General features: G+C 51.2%; 1 protein-coding gene across 4 annotated transcripts in view; it reads right to left on the reverse strand.

The window, feature by feature from the left end:
- TMEM51 (transmembrane protein 51) overlaps positions 1-25122 on the reverse strand; it is a 55350-nt gene that overhangs the window by 26448 nt on the left and 3780 nt on the right. The window contains exon 1 of one of the 4 annotated variants that reach the window (XM_029950095.1): positions 4104-4743. The exons of the other annotated variants lie outside the window; for them this stretch is intronic. The gene's annotated coding sequence lies outside the window, so the exon portion shown is untranslated. Of the gene's footprint in view, positions 1-4103; positions 4744-25122 lie in introns of those variants that run through there. 4 annotated transcript variants of the gene reach the window in all.

Raw genomic sequence — 25122 nt, forward strand, 5'->3', positions numbered from 1 at the left:
GGGGGGGGGGGGGGGGGGGGGGGGGGGGGGGGGGGGGGGGGGGGGGGGGGGGGGGGGGAAGAGATGCCCGCCAGCGCCAAGAACCACTGGTCTAGATGATTGGTTGGTGATTTATTTTAAAGCCCATACGATATATTTCATTAAGATGATTAAGGCTATCTCCATTTACTGCTTTGGCAAAGTGTTCTCAATTCCCTTTGCCCAAAGTCGTCAAATACACCTGCTTCCAGATACACAGACACCCACTTCTGTCACTGCCACCAGTCCCTGGGTCCCTGCATCTGCCTCCCACTTGGTTCCTCTCCTGCTGCCTCTGCCCCGGTGGCAGCCAAAACAAGCTCCCAAAAGTGCCTTTGAGTTACGTCCCTCTGCTGCCCGGCTCCCTACTGCCCTGAGAATAAAATCCAAACTCCCCACCTCCTGGGAGGGCTGCCATCTGAACCCTGGCACCCTCTGCCTCCTTCTAGCCTCCAGCGGCTCACAGCCCCGGAGCTGGTTATAAAAGCAGAATCCCAGAACCACCCCGGACCTCCTGGATCAGGACCTGTGTTTCAGCAGGTGCATCTTCACGTTGTCCGAGGAGAGCTGCTCTGGTCTGCCCTTCCCCCCACCCCTGCTCCAGCCACACTGCCCCTCACCTCTGGCTCCTTCTCACTGGTCACTTAAATGTCACTGTCACTACCATGGTGATTCCATATCTTGGTGCTTACATAGCTTGTAAGCATCCTACTGGGTTACATTGTGGTTTGTCTGTCTCTCCCCCCCGAATCCCACACCCCAGAGTAAGCTGAATGGGGTCACGTGAAGGGCAGACAGGACCAGACACATACAAGGCACTGCAAACATTTTTGGAATGAACAGCCACAAGTTTTACAGCCTTCCTATGTGGCAATACACTTCTCTTACACAGATCATCTTGTTTCTTCTTCACGAAACCTATGAGGTGACACAGGTAGTATGTAGGATAATCCCCAGTTTGCAGATGAGGAAATAGAGGCACATGACACCAGGTCTCATCGCTGGCGGCAGGCTTCCCCCCCGGAGTGGGGTGGGGACAAGATCTGGCCCCATGATGACACCTGTCACGGCTCCACAGTCCCATCTTTTTACTCCTAATCAAAAAGCATCACACACGTACTCTCGGGGACTTGACACTGAAAAGGATTTCCTAGTGAACAGTTCTACAGAATAAAGGATTCTGCTGTTGGGGAATCATGATCCGTTCATGTGCTTTTTGGGTAAATTACATCTTTGTTTTCAGCATCCGCGTAAGCTCGGTCTGTCTATCCAGATGGTCCCAAAGACTGTTGTTATAAACCATTTTACCTCCAGACATGAGTCCAGAAACAAACCCAACAGGGAAGACACGGGGATGCTCAAGCAAAGGGACAGTTGACACTTCTATGCCCTCTGTCCAGCTGGATCACGTCACCCCTTCTGCCACCAGGGAAGTGACTGTGCATTTTTGGAGATTCGATGCTTTCCTTTCGCAACCCTTCCTGTCTGCTCTCTCCGCAGGGCATCAGCCATGTCCCTTGTCACTCACTCAGGGCTGTACCAGGCACTCCCTCCAAGACAGCTCCATGACCCTCTGGGCACTTATGACCTTGTTCGACCTCCCTGAGAGCGAGGGCCACATGTCCCCAGTGCCCTGTCATTGGCACCAGCTACCATGCCTTGCGCACTTGCATGTCCCAGGTGCTGTGCTAGCCTGCCCGTCTGCCTTACTTTGATCCTCAGGACAATCCTTTACATGAGGAACATGGGGTCTCAAGTGAAGAAGAGAACCTGAAGCTCAGAGAGGTGAAGTAATTTGCCCAAGGTCACGCAGCCACTCAGTGAGAGACTCAAAATTTGAACGGTTCAACTCAGAATGGGCATGGCACACCGATAATCATGTTAGATAACACCAGGCACTGCGCTTACACCCTCCCTGCTCATTCTCACCACAGCTTCATGGGGAGGGTGCCTGATTGCGCCCATTTTACAGCTGAGGAAACTGAGGCTCAGAGAGGCAGATGGACACATATTCAAGGTCACTTAGCCAAGAAGAGAGCAGGAATTTGAACCCAGAAGGGACACGCCACACTGTGCTGCCACTCTGCTTGACGCCTACTGCAATTATACATTTTTCATTCATTTATCTAGTTTTCTAAAGTTTATTTATTTTGAGAGAGAGAAAGAGATAGCATGAATGGGGGAGGAGCAGAGCGAGAGGGAGAGAGAGAATCCCAAGCAGGTTCTGCACTGTCGGCGCACAGCCTGACCCGGAGCTCGATCTCACGAACTGGGAGATTGTGACCTGAGGCGAAATCAAGGGTCAGAGGCTTAACCGCCTGAGCCCCCCAGACGCCCCACATACTTATCTATAAGCCAGCGTGCTCCAAGTCTCACGCAGGCACTGGATATCACGGTTTGACTTTTGTTTCCAACCCAAGGGAAAGAGAAGCCTGAGCCACCTGCACCACGGTTCCCCAAATTCAGGTAATCAGTCAGTCAATCAGTCAGTCCATCAATCAATGACGCAGACTCAACACACAAAAGGGCAGTTTGTCCAGAAACCGAGCTTGAGATGAAGGTTTTGTGTTTAAGGTGAGAGAATCCAAGAGAGGGTTTAAGTGCAGACCTTCAGATTCCCTGGCCGTGGTTCAAAAAGGCTTTCTGCTACCCTGGACTCTGTCCTGTGGCTTCCTCAAAGGCAGGGGGGACAGCTTCCGAAGCAGCTGCAGCCTGGAGCCCCACCCAGGGCTCGCCCATGAACCCGGAGGGCGGTGTGGCCTTCCAGAGGACTGTAAATAAAGCTGATGGGTGTGCCGGGCTTACCGGGTGCGGGGTGCCCTTCTGTGTGTGTGTGCTGGACACCTACTGACTTATCCCCACGACTGCCTTTTATGGTCAGTGCGAGCATCCCCATTTTACAGATGAGGAGACTGAGGTGGTTCAGTAACTTGTCCCCAGTCCCGCAGCTGGTAGAGCCGGGACTTGAACCCACTTTCAGAACTAGTGCAGACAGCCGTCCTGAGGAAGGGGACCTCTCTCACTCCACCGGAGACAGATCCCGATCCCAGGACATGGGGGTCTTTTGCAGGGATCCCCACCCCACAAAGCTGATGGCAGGTGTGGGGCAGGGGAAAGCGTCAGGAGCAGGGCAGCCCGGAGTTTTAATTCCGGCTCCCCTAGCTCCTGCCTGTGTGACTTTGGGCCAAGGACTTGGCCCCTCTGAGCCTTAGGTTTTGCTCTGTAAAATAGGGATAAGAATAGTACCCAACCCATAGGGTTATTAGGTACATTAAATTAGGTAATAATAATAATAATAAGAGCCGACATTTATTACATGCTTCGCATGCTCAAGCGTTGCCATCCTCTTCATTTTATAGATGAGGAGCTCAGAGAGGTTGTCACTTGCACAGAGACACACAGCTGATTGTGGAGATGTGGGGACTCGAGCCCTGACTGACTCTGGGCCCAGGCTCCTAATGACTGCATCCTCTAGTCAGGTGGCCAGGGAGACGGAGCCCAGAGAGGGCCTATCTAATTCTGCCCGGTGCCCAGCACCTGGCGGGCGTCTGCATGCAGCCCTTCGTGGAGCCCTGCCCTCCGTTCCTAGCCTAGCAGACCCTGTGATGCCTGGCAGCCAGCCAGCGTCGGCCTGGTGACTGAGGGGGCTTTGTCCGTGGCTTAGCTGGTCCTGCCGGTCATGGGGAGTCAGCGCCAGGGCCAGACTTTGACCCCAGCTAGGTCTATGCTTAAAAACAGTAAGTCCTCGACACCTCCCAAGACTCAACTGTCATGGCCAGAAGTGACTTTCACAATTAGAATCTGGAGGCGCCTGTCCCAGGTTGGGGAGCAGCTGGTTGGAATGCAGATGAGATGCCCTTGGGTCCCCTCCCAGGACCTGCTGCCTCAGAGCTGGTGGGGCTGGGGCGGAGGCGGCCAGCTGTTTGCTTAAAATAGAACTTATCTATAGCAAAATGCACAGATCTTGGTGCAAAATTTGATGAGTTTTGACAACTGTATACACCCCTGTGACCGCTGCTTGACGTTCCCTGTGTGGTGGCTTCACCCAGGGGACCCCCGCCATCCCCATTGAGGCAGCCACTGACCTGCTCTCTGCCACACTGGGTTAACTGTGCCCCTGCTAGAGGCTTCTACCAATGGGCTCATGCGGCATGTGCTCTATGTCTGCCGTCCGTGTTCATCCGCGGAGTCGCCAGGACTTGGGGTCCGTTTGGTTCTTTATCTTGCTGAGCGGAGCATCAGTTTACCCGTTCCCCTGCGCATGGACACCTGGGCTGTTACCCAGGCGCCACCTTGAGCATCTGCGGAGGAGTCTGCGTGGGCGGATGCTCGCCCTTCTCTCGATAAATAGTGGAGTCGCTGCGGCGCAGGTGGGGGGGTTTATTTGAACGCTCTCCCCAGGTGCCATGCCAGCCCAGTGCGGGCAGGATTCCCTGCTGTCTCACCTGCGGTCCCGGGGAGAGGCCCCCGGAGGCTGGGGGACCTGCTCTGGGTCACAGAGGAATCCGTTTTCCAAATCAATAGTCGTTCCACATTTTCGATTCACATTTGGCTTTGAAACCTGAAGTGAATCCGGACAATTTGTTCTGACCAATGATGTCAGCTGTTCATGCCAGGGCTGGAAAGCTCGCTGAGAAGCAAGGAATATTCTGGGTTCCGAGGCTTTAACCAAGTTTCATGGCTTCTTTCCCTGTAGTCTAGGGACTGAATACACTGATGAAGACGCATCATTCACGACCCTTCCTCTAAACCCCACCAGGGGCCCTCGGGGACCCCCCCCCCGCCCCCCGTCACCAAGGCCAGTGTAGCACAGGCAGTAAAGCAAGGTGGTTAGAGTCAGAGATGATGAAATCCAGGTCTTTCTGAGCCTCCTTCCTCTTGCGTAAAATGGGACTCGAGCAAGGACTAAACAGCCCTAGATGTATAACGAGGGTGGCGGTGGTCGCCTGAGCAGCAAAAGGGGGTCAAGAGGCAGAGGGAACGGTAACGTGAGGCCCACTGCTGCCCGAGGACCCCGCACCCCCAGCCTTGCCCAGGGAGGGCGAGATTTGCGAAGTGAGCAGATGCGGAGGCTCCATTACGGACTTGGCAGAGTCAGAATCTGGGGTGGGCCAGGATCTGCTTTCAGCACGCGGCCTAAGTGGTCCTGATGCAGCTTGCAACTCTCATCCCGAGCATGGGCCAAGGCAGAGCCTGGGAAGTCAGCGGGTGCGAGCATGCAGAGACCAGTGGGGTGGACGGAAGGCAGGCTGATGCTTTCTGGAAGAGTCACAGCAGGAAAGGAGGCCAGGGAGGGCTGGGGATGGATTTATCCCTCGCGGCTCTGCCCAGGAGTTCCTGCCACACGGGCCTCCTGTGGCCCGCGGGTCAACTCAGCAAAGTGCCAACAACACCTTGGCAAGAGAGGCATTACTGGGTTAGAAGCTCTGGGTCCAACTCCCGGCCAATTCCACTTCCTGGCTGGATGAACTTGAACAAGCTATTTCAGTTGAGCTGTGAAAAGGGTATAATAAATTGTAGGGCTTCTCTACTCTTTTTTTAATGTTTATTTTGAGACAGGGAGAGACAGAGCATGAGGTGGGGGGGGGTAGAGAAAGAGGGAGACACAGAGTTCGAAGCAGACTCCAGGCTCTGAGCTGCAAGCACAGAGCTTGATGTGAAGCTTGAACTCAAGAACCTGCAAGATCATGACCTGAACCGAAGTTGGACGCTTAACCGACTGAGCCCCTCCAGCGCCCCAACGTCGGGCTTCCCAATGCAATTGGCAGAAGGAGGTCATGAGCTCGAGTGGGTAGGGCATCGGACCCTGTGCCGGGCATCCGTCACACGGGTACTACTGATGCAGCACCAGGATTTTATCCCACTTCCGCTTTAAGTGTGGGAATGCATTTCCTGACAACCAGGAAACATTCCGTAACCCGGATGGCCCAGGGACAGCGGACACAGCTCTCACGCATCCGGCTGACAGCCGTTTCCCTCCGACCGTGTTCGCCTTCTTTCCGCCTCGGCTGTGATGCATCTCCTCCAAGATGCTCCTAAAGTGCCCGTTTGCTGAGCTCTGAATGGCTAAATAAGGGGGTCTCCTGCCAGCAGGGAGGCCCGGGTCTGCGACTGCAGCGGGGGTTGGGGGCATGCAACCTCACCGCCCCGAGCCTCAGTTCCGTCATCTGTAAAGTGGACGTCATAATCGACCCCACCCTAGTGCACGTTATGGGGCTTCAGTAAAACAGTCATCCGGATACGCCGGGAACCTGGTGCCTGGTCCAGACTGAGTACTTGACAGATGTGATCACAAACTTGGCAGACTACTGTCATCTCCCGAGTCGCCTGTGTCGCTCTCCCTCCTGCCAGGGACTGTGCGCCCCAAGGGACAGGGCCCTTATCAGACAAAACCACGCCTAATGAGGCATTCAGGGCCTCAGGATGCTCTTGGCATCCCTGACCAGAGAGGTGGCCGATAAGTGTTCTTCAGGACCCCTCCCCACATGGCCGGAAGTCAGTCCGTGGTGAAAGATTGTTCCGGGCTGTTTGGGGGTGGAGGAGAAGATTCTTGGTCTCCCTCCCACCTCCAGCCAAAGTGCATTCAGATTTCAAGGAGACCTCCGCGGTGGGGGGTCCAGGCAAGAGGAGCGGAACCAGGAAGGACCCTGGGTACGTCCCATCTGGGTCCCTCATTCCAGAAGAGAAGGCGGGGGGCCACACGGGAGGCAGGAGCACCAGACACAGCGATGTCATCTGTCAGGAGTGGGGTGTGAGCACCGGGGAGGGGGCTGTGGGCTGCAGATGCCCCCTCCCAGCCCGTCAGCCACGAGTGACGGAGACCCAGGGGAGGGGGGCCCACCGGGACTCTGCCCACGGTCCCCAGCAACAGGTGGCTGGGCCAGGGCTTGAACTGTGTCCCCAAGGCTCCCACACCAGTGTTCTCACATTTGCCTCCTGTCAGGGGCCGAATCAGACCGTTTTAAAAGGAGAGGGGGAAGAAACAAGATAAAACACACACGGAAACAAAAATCCAAAACCAGCATCAACCCCTTACAGATGCACAGCGGGACCCAGAGAGGTCACTTCCATAGCGGTTACCCGTTAGCCACCAACAGCCCCCTCCAGGCTCCGACCCGCCGCCTTGCCCCAGGATGAGCTGTTTTTGTCAGTCAGCGTCCTCCTTGGCCGTCAGTCCCCCCACATCACTTTGGCGTTTCCCACTCTGCCCACCCTCTCCTTCCTACTTCCTAATTACGGTGCAGGAGCTCACTGTTGTCCCCGGGACCTGGTCCGGACATCTCCGCGACCGTGGGCATCCTCTCCCCTCTTTACTCCTTTCCCCCCAAACCCGCACGCCTCCAGGTCAGCCTGAGGGCTGTGTCTGGCCTGTGAAAGGTTATTTATGTAATATGGAGGAAGCCAGTACTGAGAGCGTGGGTGATTTCATATCTAGAACTTGAAAATCTGGTAACCCAGCCCCAATCCTCACCGGCAGCAGGCAGCTGGTGCTGAGTCAGAGCCGTCGTGCGGAAGGGGCCTGCCTTCTGCTTTGCCGCCATCCCCGCCACTCCCTGATGCCTCACCCCTGGTTAGACTCTCTCCTCTGTCTTCTACTTTGCCCCAACCCCCCCCCCCCCCCGCCTCCTATAACCCCTGTCAGTGGTCCCAGCTGCATTTCTTCTCCTTCCCAAAGCCTTTCTTTGGCCCCCAGGCAGCTCCCCGCTGCTTCTCAGGCTTGGGGGTCATTGTGATAATTACGATCACCCACTTCTCCGAGGCTTTCCAGTCCCCAAGTCCAGCCGTGACATCCCTCAAGCCACGGTGTGGCTTCAAAGGAGTCCCTCACTGCCCACAGGACAAAGTCTGGCTTTCACAGGAGCCTCTGGACCACCCCATTCAATATTCCTTCCTAGGTCAGCGTTCCCTGGGCACCTGCTTTACGCAGGGCCCTGGCATGAGGTGCGAACAGAAATGTGCTTTCTCCCAGGAGAGAGATCAGTGCAGTGTCAGGATGTGTCCGAAGGGGGGAAAGGGTCCGCCTCCGGTCACATGGCTCTGCCTTCGGTCCTCTGCATGCTGCCTGGTCTCCCCGCCTAGGCCTTCTCCCCTCTCCCTGCCGACCATGAAGGCCCACCCTCCTTTCCCACCCAGCTCTCACACCCCTTCTCCGTGAGGCTTCCATGCATGGCCAGCGAGAAGTAGCTCACCGTTCCTCCAGCCTCGTTCCTCCAGCCTCGTCCATGCGGGTCATTTGTATGACCCTCCCGATCCTGGCCATTCAGGGAGGTCTGGAGGGTATAACTTTCATGCTATTTTCTCTACCTGCATTTGAAGTCAGGTGGGCAGGGCTTGAGGGCAGGGCTTGATATCAGGGTGCTTCTTATCACTGCCTTGGGCATTTTTACATTTCTCCCTGAGCACGAACATACACATCACAAAATCCCGATGGATCTCTGCTTTATTCACTCAACAAATGTTCCCTGAGCAATACTGGGTGCCAGACACAGGAAGGAGCAAGACAGAGGCCGGCTTTTAGGAAGCCTCTATTCTACAGAGAGAGAAACAACATAAGGGATGGATTAAGAATTGTTCAGAAAAGGAAACAGAGTAACAAGCATAAAGGTGAAGGTGGTTCTTTAGATGAGTGATGGAGGGAGGCCTCTCAGAGAAGGCGACAGTTCACTGGGACCAACAAGGGAGTAGCACAGCAGAAGGGGAAGGGGAGTGCAAAGGCCCTGGGGCAGAAGTAACCTTGGAAGAGGGGTGAGGCAGAGGGGCAGCAGGGAGCCAGTTAGGAAGGTGCTGCCCTGGCCCAGGGCAAAGTTGACAAATGGAGATGAACTCATTATGGATTTGACTGGGGAGGGAGACGTGGGGGAGGGGGCTGATGATTTTTGCCTGAGGAACTAAGAGACAGGAACACTCTTAAGTCCTAACCTCCAATGTGATGGTATTTGGAGATGGGCTTTGGGGAGGTAATTGGAGTTCCAGGAGGTCGTGAGAGTGAGGCCTGGTCTCTCCTTATAAGGAGACTCTAGATAGTTCTCTCGCTCTCTCCCCCCCCCCCCCCCCCACACATGTACCAAGAAAGGGCCATGCGGAGACACAGCAAGAAAGCATCTGTCTGCAGGCCAGGAAGAGAGCCCTCACTGGACCCTGACCACGCTCGACCTTGACCTTGGACCTCAGGGCCTACAGTCCTGTAAGTTTCTGTTCTTAAGGCCCCTGGTCTAGGCGATCTGTTACAGTGGCCTGAGCTAATGCAGGGCCTTTACTGACATGTGGAAAGCTCAGCAAACAATGCATGATGACGTATGTACCTAGGACAAACCTGCTGAGTTGAGCCTGATACGGTAAAACGGTGAGATCCTGTCGGTGAAACGCACAGGGCTGTGTCTAAGGGGCGGAACCCCGCATTCGCTGAGACACCGCACGCACGCTTGCGTCTCAGCCTGATGTCGACAGCTATGCTCAGAAGGCCCCCCTCCCTGGTTTCTGACCCTTAAAAACCATCCCTCCTTCTCCACCCTCGTAGCGGCTGAAATGCAACACCCTCTGCTTTCCTTCTGGCTGCGTATGCTCGCTTTGGGAATAACAGCTTCCTTGAAAGCACACTTCAGAGCCAAGGATCCGTTTATCAAGCAGCCTGGCCCCGGAGGTGCTGCTTTGATCCACGGAGGAGCAGGCATTGCAAAAAGCGTCCCATTTGCTTCCTAGGAAAAGGAATCCAGTCCATCGCGCAGACCCCAACAATTCGCTGAGTGTCAAAATGACAGACACGGGGGCGCCTGGGGGGCTCAGTCGGTTAAGCATCTGAGTCTTGGTTTTGGCTCAGGTCACAGACTCACGGTTTGTGGGTTCGAGCCCCACGTCGGGGTCTGTGCTGGCGGCAAGGAGCCTGCTTGGGATTCTCTGTCTCTCTCTCCCTCTGCCCCTCTCCTGCTTACACTGTCTCTCTTTCTCTCTCTCTCAAAACAAATAAATGTAAAAAAAAAAAAAAGATGGAATCTGTGAAATTTGCCTAATGGAGAAATAAGCAACTGATATTTTTTTTAAGAACTTTTAAAACATTCAAGTATCATTAACACACAGCGTTACATTCATTTCAGGCGCACCGCTCAGTGAGTCGCCGATTCTGTACATCACTCAGGGCTCATCATGGTAAGTGTGCTCTTAACCCCCTACCCCCACCCCCCACCCACCTCCCCTCCGGTAACCATTGGTTTGTTCTCTGTAGTTAAGAGTCTGTTTCTTGGTTCATCCCTTTTGTCCTTGACTTCTTAAATTCCACCTGTGGTATTTGTCTTTATTTCACTTAGCATTATACTCTCTAGATCCGTCCATGTTGTTGCAAATGGCAGGAGTTCATTCTTTTCATGGCTGAGTAATATTCCATTGTATCTGTACACCACATCTTTTTTTTAATGTTTATTTATTTTTGAGAGACAGAGACAGAGCACAAGCGGGGTGGAGCAGAGAGAGAGGGAGACACAGAATCTGAAGCAGGCTCCAGGCTCTGAGCTGTCAGTACAGAGCCTGATGCGGGGCTTGAACTTGCAAACTGGGAGATCATGACCTGAGCTGAAGCTGGACGCTCAAGCGACTGAGCCACCCAGGCGCCCCGCACCACACGTCTTCTTTATCCATTCACTTGCTTGCCTCCCTATCTTGGCTATGGTAAATAATCCACAATAAACATCGGACAGCATGTATCTTTTTGAGTTAGTGATTTCATTTCCTTTGAGTGAATACCCAGTAGCAGAATGACCAGATCATATGGTGATTCTATCTTTAGTGCTTTAAGGAGCCTCCGCACTGTTTTCCACAGTGGCTGCACCGGCTCGCATTCCACCAACATTGCGTGAAGGTTCCTCCTTCCGGCGCCCTCACTGACACTTGTTATTTATTGTGCTTTTGATTTTAGCCATTCGGACATGCGTGAGGTGATACCTCATTGTTGTTCTGATCTGCCTTTCCCTGATGAAGAGTGATGTTGAGCACATCTTCATGGTCTGTTGGCCATCTGATGTCTTCTTTGGAAAAATGTCTCTCTGTGTCCTCTGCCCCTTTTTTAATTGGGTTATTTGTTTTTTTGGTATTGAGTTGTATATGTTCTTTATATATCTTGGATACTAACTCTTATTCAGATATGTCATTTGCAAATATCTTCCCCCGTTCACTAGGTTGTCTTTTTGTTTTGTTGATGGTTTACTTTGCTATGCAGAAGCTTTTTTTTTTTTAAAGTTTATTTATTTTTTTTGAGAGAGAGAGTGCAGGAGGGACAGGAGAGAAAGAAGGAGACAGAACCCCAAGCAGGCTCCACACTGTCAGCACGGAGCCTGTTGCAGGGCTTGAATTCACGAACCGTGAGATCATGACCTGAGCCGAAACCAAGAGTTGGAGGCTTACCCAACTGAGCCCCCTAGGTGTGCCTGAAGCTTTTTATTTCGATGAAGTCCTGATAGTTTAATCTTGATTTGTTTCCCTTGCCAAAGGAAACATAGCTAGAAAGATCTTTCTATGGCTGATGTCAGAGAGATTACCGCACGAATGTTACAGTGTCAGGTCTCACAATTAGGTCCTTAATCCATTTTGAGTTTACTTTTTTGTTTTTTATGCTTATTATTCTTAAGAGAGAGAGAGACCAGAGTGTAAGCCCGGGAGGGGAGGAGAGAGAGGGAAAAACAGAATCCAAAGCAGGCTCCAGGCTCTGAGCTGTCAACACAGAGCCCGACACAGGGCTCTAACCCATGACCTGTGAGATGATGACCTGAGCCGAAATTGGATGCTCAGCCAGCTGAGCCACCCAGGCACCTCAGGTTTACTTTTGTGTAGGGTGTTACAAAGTGGTCCAGTTTCATTCCTTGGCATGTTGCTGTCCAGTTTTCCCAACACCATTTGTTGAAGGGACTTTTTCCCATTGCACATTCTTGTCTCCTTTGTCATAGATTGAACATAAAAGTGTGTGTGTTTATTTCTGGGTTCTTTATTCTGTTCTGTTGACTTTGTGTCTATTTTTGTGTCAGTACCATATTGTTTTGATTATCATAGTTTGGTAGTATATCTTTTAAAAAATGTTTTATGGTTTTTTGATTTTTTTTTTTGGAGAGAGAGAAAGAGACAGAGAGAGAGAGAGAGAGAGACAGAGCATGAGCAGGGGAGGGGCAGAGAGGGAGGGAGACACAATCTGAAGCAGGCTCCAGGCTCTGAGCTGTCAGCACAGAGCCCGACGTGGGGCTCGGAACTTGTGAACTGTGAGATCAGGACCAGAGCCGAAGTCGGATGCTCAACCCGACTGAGCCACCCAGGTGCCCTGGTAGTGGATCTTGATGTACCTCTGGATGTCTCTCGTTTTATTCTTCTTCTTCAAGATTTATATGATCTTTTATGAAACAATGCCCGGAGTGTGAATGGAGCGACAGGAAAAACAAGTCTAGTTTTCGTGATGTCAGGAAAACAGTCTGTGTAAGAATGCAGTCAGGTTAAGGCCCGATTCCTATGAAGAAACAGGAGACTCTGGGCCCATCTGGCACCTCCCCGCCAGGCACGTCCATGCGCAAGCATTAACTGTATTAAGTGCCACAGTATTTTATAGGCCAGAGTTTGTTAAACATTATGTCCGTCAGCCCTCATGACCCTCCACGAGGAAGGCAGGCATTGTGCCCATTTTACAGATGAGTAATCAGTATCAGATCCAAAAGGGTAAGCCACTTGCCCAAGGTCACAAAGCTAATAACACAGAACCAGAATTCTAACTCCTGTCCGTCTGGCCCCAGACAGCCATTCTGCTCCATATGTCTGGGGTCCACCAAGCTTGGCTGGATATACAAATCAGCTACAGAGCAGGTTTAAAATGCAGATTTCCAGGCCCCACTGCTGGAGGCCCAGACATCTCTGTTTTTCATGAGTTCCCTAGAGAGTTCTTTTTTTATTTAAAAAAAGTTTTTTTTTTTTTTTTTAAATTTTGAGAGAGAGAGAGAGACAGAGTGTGAGTGAGGAGGGGCACAGAGAGAGAGGGAAACACAGAATGCAAAGCAGGCTCCAGGCTCTGAGCTGTCAGCACAGAACCTGACGTAGGGCTCGAACTCACGAACCACAAGATGGTGACCTGAGCTAAAGGCAGATGCTGAACTTACTGAACCCCCCAGGCGCCCCACAGAGAGTTCTGACCCTGCTGATTGATGATCTGAGCAGAGGATCGCTGGGCTGGGCCACATCTGTACCAGCCAGAAGGCCCTGCAGGGAGAGCTATGGGGAACCCGCAGCCACGCCGCCCAAGCCACCCGGGGCTCATGGAGGCAGCTCCCCGGCAAGGGCCGATTGGTCTGTTATGGTGGCTTTCACTGTGTCAACACGGTTAAGCCGGTTAATTCTGCTCTCCCCAGAATCGCCCTGTCTGTGCGCTCCAGGTTAGACGTGGCCCAAAGGGAACTTGCAGGAAATCTGGGAGGAAATTCCGTTCTCCAGGAAGGCGCAGGGATGGCAGCATCAGCAGGTTTGGGCCGGTCCTGCTGTCTGATCTGTGTCCAGCTCTTCCCTCCAACTGCTGGTCCTGCTGACCCACAGTGTCCCCAGCCTCCTCCACAAGTCTCCCCGTGGTCTCACCTTGGAGGCTTGACATCCTGGTCCTTCAACTCCTGTGTCACGTTCACTTCTGACCCGCCCCCGCCCATAACCGTGTAAGATCTCATTCTTATCATCAGTCGCAAATCCTGTGGGTCACAGTGGCCCAGTTTTCTAGGTTCAGCCTGAGTCTTCACCCACATTTCCCTGCAGACCTTTCCACTTCAAGCAGTGGTCCTCCAAGCGTGGTCCCGGCCCCCCAGCATCAGCACCGCGGGGAGCCTGCTAGAAATTCAAGTTCTTGGGCCCCAGCTCTCCAGACCTACTGCCTCAGAAATTCTGGGGGACCCTCCAACAGGTGCTCAAGTTCAAGAGCCACTCAATCATGGAGGCATTTAAAAAGCCTTCCTCCTCCACTCTGTCCGGGATGATGAAAGCTTCTAGAAATGTATATGATGTTATATTATGGATGTGATTTTATGTTGTGTGAATTTCCAAGGCCTAACCTTATGCCGGTGAATGCTGGCATTTATTGAGATGTTGTGCTAATCATCCTGATCATCCTCACCCCAATCCTACAAAGGCAGCATTACTAGTCTCCCCATTTAATTGATGTGAAATTCAGGGAGTCTGACCCAGAACTGACACTCATGACCAATATGCCAAGAGGCCCGCAGCCCCGAGGTGCATCTCTGTGCAGCAGACAGAAACCGGACGTCAGCCAGAGCAGCCCTTGGCCTATACTTAAAAGCAGTATCTCAGGCACGTGGCTTTACCCTGCCCTGCAGCAGAGGTGGGGTGGGTTGGGGGTGGTAGGCAAGGGGGTGCAGACTGGCTCACAGGTCCACACCCCCAGGCTCCCATCCCCCAGCTGCCTCAGGCTATTGGAAACAGGTTCCCAGTTGGATTTGGAGTGAGCTTATCAGAATGAAAAGATTGAAAAAAAATTTTAAGTTTATTTATTTATTTTGAGAGAGAAAGAGCGCGCAGGGGCAGAGAGAGAGAGAGGGAGAGAGGGAATCCCAAGCAGGCTCCTCGCTGTCAATCCAGAGCCCAACAAGGGGTTCAAACTCATAAACTGTGAGCTCGTGACCTGAGCCTAAACCAAGAGCTGGATGCTTAACCGACTGAGCCACCACGGCGTCCCGACCATGGGAAAATTTTTTCAAGTACTTATGACAATAGCAGCATCTAGAAACGTATTGAGCATTTACTATGTGCCAAGTACTTTTTACACATGGCTCATTTAATCCTCACAAGATCCTAAAACCGTTCTCATTAGAAGAAATTTCTACTGGTGCCCAAGTCACTGAGGTCACTGTGGCCAGCACCCGAATATAAATCTGTAACTTGAATACAAAGCAATACACGCTTCTCTACGGGAAATATAGAAATGGTCACTATTCAAATCTTTAAACTCTTTGTATCTTTTTAAAGTTAACAAAATGGACCACCTTATACTCAGCTTTTTTACATCATCAGACTAGAGCTATCTTACGGTGCCATCACCGCCGTGTTCCACGGCCACGTGGCCTCCCTGCTGTGGATGCGACCCCGGTCTACCACCTGGGCCTTCGTGGTGGACGTGCGGGTTGTTTCCACAAGAAGACACTTCAACCTGGGGAAACACACTGAACCTGGGCGCCGACGCCAGCAAACCCCCTCCCTACAAGCGGCACGTTGGTGACGATGGGGTGGTGTTCATGGCGGAAAGACCCACGTCCTAGGTAGCCATGACGTAGCTGATACACATTCATTTCAGGTGCAGACTTTCGGGGGCAAAAGGCTTTCATTTTTATGCGCGGAAGACGAGCGAAACATGCCAGTGAGATCGGCCCAGTCACTCCTTTGAAAGAAAAGTCCGAACCCCCCGCCGCCAGGTGCCCATGGTCTCCGGGGCGCCGGGGCGTCTCCCTCCCTCCCGAGGTGACGCGCGGGCGCACCAAGCCCAATGCCAGGGCTCTCGTTTCTCACTAGAGTGTGGCAGTTAAGAGCAGACTCTGGAGCCAGACGACCCAGGTTTAAAACCCATCTCCACAGCTTGCGGGGGGCGTTATTAGCTCACCAAGCCCTTGGAATCCAAGCACCGAAGACGGAAGGAGCCTGGGTCCCTGAATGACCTTGTGGAGCAAAGACCCCAGCTGCCCCCACCCAGCAGGCGACATTGTGACCCAACTGTCTTGAGCCTGTGAGATGTGAGGTTGTTTGCACGGTAGCTAGCCTGCCCCTGCCTCAGTTTCCCCATGTCACTGACCTGTGACGAGCATGAGTTATGAGTCACTATATGCAAAATAGGATGGGACTGTCACCACAGGATAGCGCCTGTCACAGCTGCAGCACATCTAAATAATGCTGGAGATGCCTGGGAAGGTCACCCGTGCCTCCCTCCAGCCAGCCCAGGATGTGCCCCCTCCGGGGCCACCCCACAGCTCCAGCAAGATGGACATTTCCCCAAAAGAGTCCTGATTTTCAACGCCAACCAGATACGGCTCCGGCTCCCAGGAATTCCCCGGAAATCTTTTTGAATGCTTCTCAGCCTGAAATCCTCTTGGGGGAACCAAGTGTGTCTTCTCTCTGTGAGAAGTTGCCAGTAAACGGGTAACTCCATCCTGGGCCAGAGCACATGCGTGTCCTTCTAAAGCTGCCAACACACTTCCCCACCGGCAATGAGTCAGCAGGAAAACACCAGGCTGAGGGACTGGGTGAACTCCATAGCCACTAGCTCAGCAAGGGACAGCTCCCCTTGGCCTGGGACAGGACTATTCAATCAACAACCCCCCGGCATCCACCCACAAAACGAGGTACCAAGGACCCATAAATTTGTAGCTCGTACCCGCCCCCCAGCTAATTACACATTTAACTACTTTTGATCAGCAAAAGGTTGCTGTTCTCATACCTGCTCCCTGTGCCTTTTTGTGTAAGCCGTGTTTCTTCATGTGTGTGTGCGTGTGTGTGTGCACACACACACAGACCCTGATGAAAGCTACTGATGCTCCACAGAAAAATGCAGAGGTAGGTTTGCTATAAAATTTCAGGTGGTTACAGGTCCTCAAAGGCCATCTGAGGACCTTGACATGACTGATTACATGTTTAAAAGGACCCAACAATTTCAGAGCGATCCTGATGACCCTAACACGTGACCACCTAAAAGCATCTTATACACACAGAGAATTTCTGGAAGCACATGAGAACCCGTGAGCCGTGGCGATCTCCGAGGAAGGCACTGGGGGTCTCAGAGGAGAGAGAGGTTTACATTTTTTAATAGGCTCGCCCTTGTCACAGGGTTTGATTTTTTTTTTTTACATTTTTTGCCAGGTGTAAAAATTTTTTCTAACCATACAGTTAATTTTCTAATGAAAAAGAGTCACTAAAAAGTTATTTAAGTTAAGGACTAGACACCACCCATTGTGACTGCCATTTCTGTGACCTGGAGAAGGGACAGATCACCAATGGGGAAGAGGTCAGCTTACTTCCCACCAGAGTAGGACGCACGTAGGAGGGGGAAAGGCAGACCATCTCTCAAGAGGGTGACACTGATTTTCCTGTTTCTCCTTTTTCTAGTTCCAGACTGAGCGGTTATTCATGTTTCGTTAGGTCCCTGCCCAGTGGGATGCTGGCAGCCGAACTGGGAAGAACCTTCTAGTGGAAGTTCAGGGGGTGTGGGCTCAGCCACATCAGCTCTGTGCCAGGCAGGAGGGGATGAAGACGTGTAAATGCTGGAACAAAGCTGGAATGTAGACAGAGACGTACAGTGCAGGCTAAACTGCCTCCTGCCACAAACCCCCTCCAAATACAAAGAGAGTAGATCTCTATTGATCAGGTCAAAGCGCATGTAATTGCTTTTTCTGAGGATCATCTGCAAAGGGGCAGCCAGAGCCCGTATTTTGCTCAGCTGTGCTGGGGACCACGTGAGGTCACGTGTGTGAAGCTCCTTCCTCTGGGAGTGCTGCTCAGTAGGAGCTCAGCAAGAGTCTGCTGCTCCCTTCCACCCTCCCCTCCTGGGTCCTCAGTGCAAAACTTTTAAGTTTGCCCACTTGGTATAAAGATAAGGATCCAGGGCCTGGGTGGCTCAGCCAGTGAAGCATCCAACTTGGGCTCAGGTCATGATCTCACGGTTCTTGGGTTCGAGCCCCATGTCAGGCTCTGTGCTGACAGCTCAGAGCCTGGAGCCTGCTTGAGATTCTGTGTTTTCCTCTCTTTCTGCCCCTGCCCTGCTCATGCTCTGTCTCTCTCTCTCAAAAATAAATAAACATTTAAAAAAAAAAGATAAGGATCCACTCACCAGACAGAACGGGCAACCCCTTGGTATTTGCTCGAGAGAAATGAAAAACATATGTTCATAGTGAAACCTGCAGGTGAACGTTTACAGAGGCCTTAGTCATAATCACCCCGAACTGGAAACAATCCGAATAGTCTTCGGCAGGTGAGGGCTGAACAGATAAACATTTGTTACATCCCTAAGACGGGGTAACTCAATGTGGAGGACCCTCAAAGCGTGACGCTCGGTGAAAGAAGCTGGACCCCAAAGGCGTCATACCCTGATTCTATTTGTGTTTGAGGTTTAAAAAAAAAAAGTTTTGGCCAGGACAGGGAATGGTCTAGGCAGAAAACAGAAGGAATGGAAAGAGAAAACCCATCAGAGTTCATGGCTCTGGGTGGGGGTGTGGGAGGAAGGTGGAGACAGGAAGTGGTTCTGGTTCCTTCTCGCCCAGCTGTTGGCTGGGAGTAAGGACGGGGGCAGCGGCAATGGGTCTAGAGAGGTAAACTGAGTCTGAGTTCTAAGGAGTCCGGTATTTAAAAGAGGCCAGCCTTTAGAGCTTTGAAAGGCAAGGGGCTCAGCCTGGCCTTCGTCCTGCCGGAAGTGAGGGGCCGATAAAGATTTCAGTTCTGTGAGTACATGGTCACTGGCTTGTTATTCCATTTATTCGTGTCCTAATCTGCTGACTCCTCAAGCCTCCCCAGGAAAGAGTAAGCACCGTGAGAGCAGGGACCGTATCTGCCTTATGGACCGTGTTCCGCCAAAATCCAGAATGCCCGGCCGGCGGGAAGAACTCAGTAAGGATCAGCTGAATGAATGAGTCTCACTTCCAAAATGACTCTTTTTTTAGAGAGAGAGGGTGTGCACGTGCAGGGGAAAGGGGCAGAGGGAGAGAGAGGGGGAGAGGGAGAGAGAGAGAGAGAGAGAGAGAGAGAGAGAGAGAGAGAGAGAGAGAGAGAGAGAGAGAGAGAGAGAGAGAGTCTTAACCAGGCTCCACACTCAGCGAAGAGTCTGAGACAGGGCTCGAACCCATGACCCTGGGATCGTGACTTGAACCAAAACCAAGAGTCGGATGCTCAACCGTCTGAGCCATCCATGCGCCCCTAAAATTACTTTTTTTTTAAAACTTATTTTGAGAAAGAGAGAGAGAGGGAGAGAGAGAGAATCCCAAGCAGGCTCGGCACTGTCAGTGTAGATAGAGCCCGAGGCAGGGCTCAAACTCACCGAGGCTGAGATCATGATCTGAGCCGAAATCAAGAGTCAGACACTTAACCAACTGAGCCACTCAGGCGCCCCCTCAAATGACTTTTAAGAAGAAATCTATTAAAAAATGTTCCCGCCCCACCTTCCACGTCTAGTATCAGCCCGTGTGAATTAAGCTCTTTCACACCCTGGGGCCCTTACCCAGGCCGTTGTCTCGGCCAGGTGCACCCTTTCCGGTCACTGACCTGCTCCTCTTCAGATTGCAGCTCAGACTCTCCTCCAGGTTTGGGTGAAGGGTCAGCTGAATGAAAATGGTGCCTTCACAGCCCACTCCTCCTGAGGCCCATCAGGCCCACCTGGGGGGGGGGGGCAGGAGCTGGGCCTCGATCCACGTTTGTTACAAGTGACAGCCAGGGGCCAGCCACAGACAACCCCCGCCCTTGCAGTAGAGCAAGCACCTGTCACTGGAAACAATGACCCAAAGGTAGGCAACGGTCCAAACTGCCGTTAATGAAGATGTAATATCTGGAGCCTAAACGTGTGAATGTTTGTTTTCTAATCACATCCTCCTCCACCAACGTCAACAAACTGTGCCCACGCCCTAACCAGCGCAGGCATCCCTCAGAATCTGTGGGCTCGGTTTCAGACCACTGAGATACAGTGACTACTGCAATCAAGCAGGTCACACGAATGTTTTGGTTTCTCAGTGCATATGAAGTTATGTTTCCACTACACTATACTCTGTTCAGTGTGCAATAGCATTATGTCCAAAAAAATGTACATACTTTAAATGAGAAATACTTTATTACTAAAAAATGCTAGGGGGCGCCTGGGTGGCTCAGTCAGTTGAGCGTCTGACTTCAGCTCAGGTCCTGATCTCGCAGTTCGTGGGTTCGAGCCCCGCTTCGGGCTCAGTGCTGACAGCTCAGAGCCTGGAGCCTGCTTCTGATTCTGTCTCCCTCTCTCTCTCTGCCCCTCCCATGATCATGCTCTGTCTCTGTCTCTCAAAAAGTAATAAAAATATTTTTTAAAAATGCTAACCATCATCTGTGCTTTCAGGAAGTCCTGATCCCAGATCATCATAAAAAGCACAATAACAACAAAAAAGTTTGAAATATTGGGAGAATTGCCAAAATGGGGCGTAGAGACAGGAAGCGGGGCAGATGCTGTTGTTGGGAAAATGGTGCCAACAGACTTGTTGGACACAGGGTTGCTGCGAATCTTCAATCTGTGAAATACGCAGTCTCTACACGGTGCAGTGGAATGGGGTAGGCCTCCGCAGGCCAGCAAGCCGGTGTGCGGAAAATGTAGAGCCAGGGTAAGGTAAGTAAATTCATGCTCGCTCTCTCAGATCAGATGTGGAGAGGAAAAAGTGGGAAAGGCATAAAATTCACCAAGAATTAGAGCCACCCGGTTCTATATCCTGAATCAAAGAAATAACAGAACCTTCTGGAGACATCCAGAACTGTACATCGTAGGAGCTCACACTCTTAAAAAAAAAGGAACTGAGCCACCATGCTGAGTTCTCGTCCTGGATCTGCCAGGATGTGCGGCAACCTTGGCCCATCACCTTTCAGATGCTTCCGTTTGAGCTCTGGGAACAGTAAAAAATGAAGAAATGTCAAAATGGGCTTACCCATCTTGCAATGTGTTTTATTTACTTATTTTTTAATGTTTTATTGTATTTTGGAGAGGGAGCAAGTGTGAGCGAGTGAGGGACAGAGAGGGAGACAGAGGATCCGAAGCGGGCTCTGCACCGACAGCAGCGAGCCCGACGTGGGGCTCGATCTTGCGAACCGTAAGATCACACAACCTGAGCTGAAGTTCGACGCTTGATCGACTGGACCACACAGGCGCAGGCGCGCCCCCCCACCCCCACCCCCTGCGCTGTGTTTTAGATGCTGGCATTGAATAAATGACAGGTTTGGTGCACTGTGGCAGTATAAACTGGGTCGTTGGCATGACAGTTTTGGGCTTTATCATAAGCATGAATTCCTAGCATACACTAACATGTAGCCCAGGAGGACCCAGGCTGCATGGTGAATGTGCATTTCGGGCCATCAGCTCTGTGTGATACTGATGTCGGCACCTCATCTGGCAAGGTGTCCGTGGTCCACGTCTGGAGAGCCTGGAGTGTGCGGCCAGAGAGCCTGCCTGTCTCGTACAAACTCTGTTTTCTGGTCTCTGTTTCTTCTTCTAAGAATGAGGTGGCTCAGTAAGCACTGGTCCCAGCTCGCTGTGTAGTTTTGTTTTTAAGCCAGAGAATGTTCTTAAAGGAATCTTTCACACCCCTGACATCTGGGCCATGAGTAAGCCGCTTCCTGCCAGCTGGCCCTGCCTCCCACCCCGCAGACCCCTGACTCCTTCTGGGACCCGTCCAAAGAATTCCAAGTTTCCCGGGATCTGAGTATAAAAAGCAGTGGACTGTTACTATACACAGATTAACTCACAGTGGATGAAAGACCCGAATCCACAAAACCCCTCAGAGAAAATGGCAGCAGTCCGCTCCCTGACATTGGTGTTAGCGGAAGTCTTTTTGGATCTGACTCCAAAGGCAGAGAAAACAAAAGCAGAAATAAATAACTGAGACGATGGCAAACTGAAAGCTTTCGGAAAGCAAAGAAAACCATCCACAAAACGAAAAGAAAACCTCCTGAATGGGAGAAGACATTTGCAAACCATACATCTGTAAAGAGGTTAATATCAAAATACATAAAGAACCCATACAGCTCAATAACAAAAGAAACCCACCATGAATCTGATTAAAAAATGAGCAGCAGATCTAAGACATTTTTCCAAGGAAGACATCCAGATGGATGGTGAACAGACACACGGAAAGATGCTCAACATCACTCATCGTCAGGAAATGCAAATCAAAACCACAATGAGCTATCACCTCACACCTGCCAGAATGGCTGTCATCAAAAAGGTAAGAAATACTAAGTGTTGACAATGATGGGGAGAATAGGGAATCCTTGTGCACTGTTGGTGGGAATGTGAATTTGTGCAGCCACTGTGGAAGACAGTATGGACGTGCCTCAGAAATGAAAAATAGAATTACCCTATGATCCAGCAAGTTCACTACTGGGTGTTTCTACGAAGAAAACAGCACTAATTTGAAAGCATACGTGCACCCATATGTTCACTGCAGTATTATTTACAACCGCCAAGACGTGGGAACAACCTATGTGTCCATCCCTGGGTGGGTGGATAGAGAAGATGTGATATAAATAAGTACTACTCAGCCACAAGAAAGCATGAAATCTTACCGTTTGCAGCAACACATGTAGACCTAGAGAGTATTATGCAAAGTGAAATAAATCAAAGACAACTACCACATGCATTCACAAATATGTGGAATCTAAAAAACAAAACAAAGAAAAAACAAACCACAGGCTCATCGATACAGAGACCAGATTGGTGGTTGTCAGAGGGGAGAGTGTCAGGTGGGGAGGGGGGTGCAAAATGGATGAAGGGGATTAAGAAGTACAAACTTCCTGTTTCAAATTAAATAAGTCACAGGGGATGTAAATGTACAGCATGGAATATAGCCAATAACATTGTACTAACTTTGTGAGGTGACAGACAGTAACTAGGCTGTTACCTAATTTGTGTGTGTTACATTTTGCAACTTACACAGATAACAAATCACTATGTTATATACCTGAAACTCACGTAACATTGTATGTTAACTGTACCTCAATCAAAAAACCCCATGGACCACAGCGCTTCTGCTCAGTTTCTTACCATGCCATTGGAAATATATTTATCTGGTGACTCAGTGCACATTCGTAAACATTTCCCTAACATGAAAGTGTTAATGAAGAATATTTCTTATGACAGGAGCTGCGCTTTCTTCTCTAGTCTGCTTTCTTCTATTTCACTTTTGAAAGCCAGCGGAAATCTACAAAACTGATTTTAAACCCCACTTAGTTGCCGCCCACAGTCTGTAAGGTGTCAGCCTAAGGGACCTCCCAGATCCTTCTAGTATTGACAGTTTATAGGGCATTAGCAAAGCTATGATCCTGTTAAGAGTCTGAGAGATGCCAGGAGAACCTGTTCCAAAGGTGAAGTGACCAAAGGCTCCTGGGTGGCTCATCGGTTAAGCATCCAGCTTCAGCTCAGGCCATGATCTCATGGTTTCTGTGTTCAAGCCCTGCGTTGGGCTCTGTGCTGACAGCCAGCTCAGAGCCTGGAGCCTGCTTCAGATTCTGTGTCTCCCTCTCTCTCTCTGCCCTTCTCCTGCTTGCTCTGTCTCTCTCTGTGTCTCAAAAATAAATAAAAAACAAACAAAAAAGGTGAAGTGACCAACCTCAGTCACCTGGGTGGGTACCAAATTCTCTGCTCATGTTTGCCAATGAAATACTTGCTGTCCAAGAGGCAGGGCTGGCGGACAAGCAAACCAAATACAGTCCTGATTTTCCCAGGGCCCCACACTTGCCAATCCTGGGGAGATTCAGGGTGAGGGGTGGTAACAGCGGGGTGAGAGAAGAAGAGATTTTTGCTTTCGATTTTGTAAACAGAGCTCTTTCCCAAACACCATGGCGGTGCAGAGAAATGACCCCCTGAAAGCCCACGGTGGCGAGTAATTTGCATAGCGTCATGATATTTCGGTGGCTGGAGTTGTGACAGAGCCACAAAAAGCTGGCCCGAGTCCCTTCCAGCCACGAGATGGTAGAAACAAGGGAGACTGGCGGGATAGGACCGGCGTGGGAAAACCTCACACAGAAAAAAATCCCTGTCGTGATGACAAACTGACAAGCCCAGATATTAAACAGAGCACGCAGGCAAGCGAACAAACTGCATCAACACCAAAACATCAAGAGTGGCGGCCAGCATACGGTATTGTGTTCCGTCCATGTTTTCTACCACGGGCACGTACTTCCTTTGCGATCAGAGTAAAAAAAAAACAACTTTAAAAGCCTGCCCAGGGGTGCCTGGGTGGCTCAGCTGGTTAAGTGTCCAGCTTCAGCTCAGGTCATGATCTCACGGTTTGTGGGTTTGAAGCCCGGCATCAGGCTCTGTGCTGACAGCTCAGAGCCTGGAGCCTGCTTCTGATTCTGCTTCAGATTCTGTGTCTCCCTCTCTCTCTGACCCTCCCCTGCTCGCACTCTCTCTCTCTGTCTCTCAAAAATAAATTTAAAAAATAAAATAAAATAAAATAAAAGCCTGTCTATCCAGCGGTACCTTAGAGAGAACAGTCAGAGGAGCAGCAAAAAGCTTAATCGCTAGCTTACTCCCTGGCGTACTCTCGGTTTGAACAGCTAGGACCTGAAAATGCCAAGGTATACACTCCTTGATATGCACCCCCGTCTTCCAGGACGCTCAGCATTTACTGCTCGTGGACACGTCACTGTGGCAGCCTCCAAAATACCCGCCAGGGCGGAACGTGGAGAGAAAGCAGCTTCTGAAAGCCTCCTCTCATTTTATTGTCTTGGTTTTTTTTTTTTTTTTTTTTCAAGAACCATCCTGGAAATTATTAAGCCAAAATCAGGAAACTTGGGTCATAGTCCTAGCTCTGAACTCAAGCAAGCGCCTTCCCTTCCCTAAGCCTCAGTTTCCCCATTTGTAAAAGAAACAGATTAGACTTTCTGATGGCTCTGGCTCTAATATTCTAAGAGCCAAGCGCTCAGGGTTAAGGGCTGCTGAGGCTGCTAAATCTAGGGCAAGAGAGAATGAGGAGACTGCTGGCAGCGCAGCCCAAGTAAACAGCACTGGAAGGCAGGGCCCATCAGCCTCCAGCCTCCGAGATAAGGGGCAGGGGCTGAGGGGAGGGAGGAGTCAAGAATCAGTCTGAGGCCACAGCTGGGGGGAGAGCTCAGCCCGGACAGGAGGGCTGCCTCTGGCCACGGTCTGGGGGCAGTCCGGGCTGAAACATGGAAAACCAAACAAGCGACCTGTTTCTTTGGGGAGCCAGAGCTCCCAGGAGAGGCACCCAGTGTGCCAGGGGCTCGATCCAAGAGAAGAAGAAAGAATGTTACCGGGCCAAGCGGGCCATCTGTCCAGAGGGGAGGAGCTAGACTCTATGAGGAGCAGGCAAGTCGGGGATCCTGAGAAAACCACCAAACCTGTACTAAACTGGGGGCTAAAACAAGCCG

This window comes from Suricata suricatta, chromosome 8, assembly GCF_006229205.1.
Source record: "Suricata suricatta isolate VVHF042 chromosome 8, meerkat_22Aug2017_6uvM2_HiC, whole genome shotgun sequence".
Lineage (NCBI taxonomy): Eukaryota > Metazoa > Chordata > Mammalia > Carnivora > Herpestidae > Suricata > Suricata suricatta.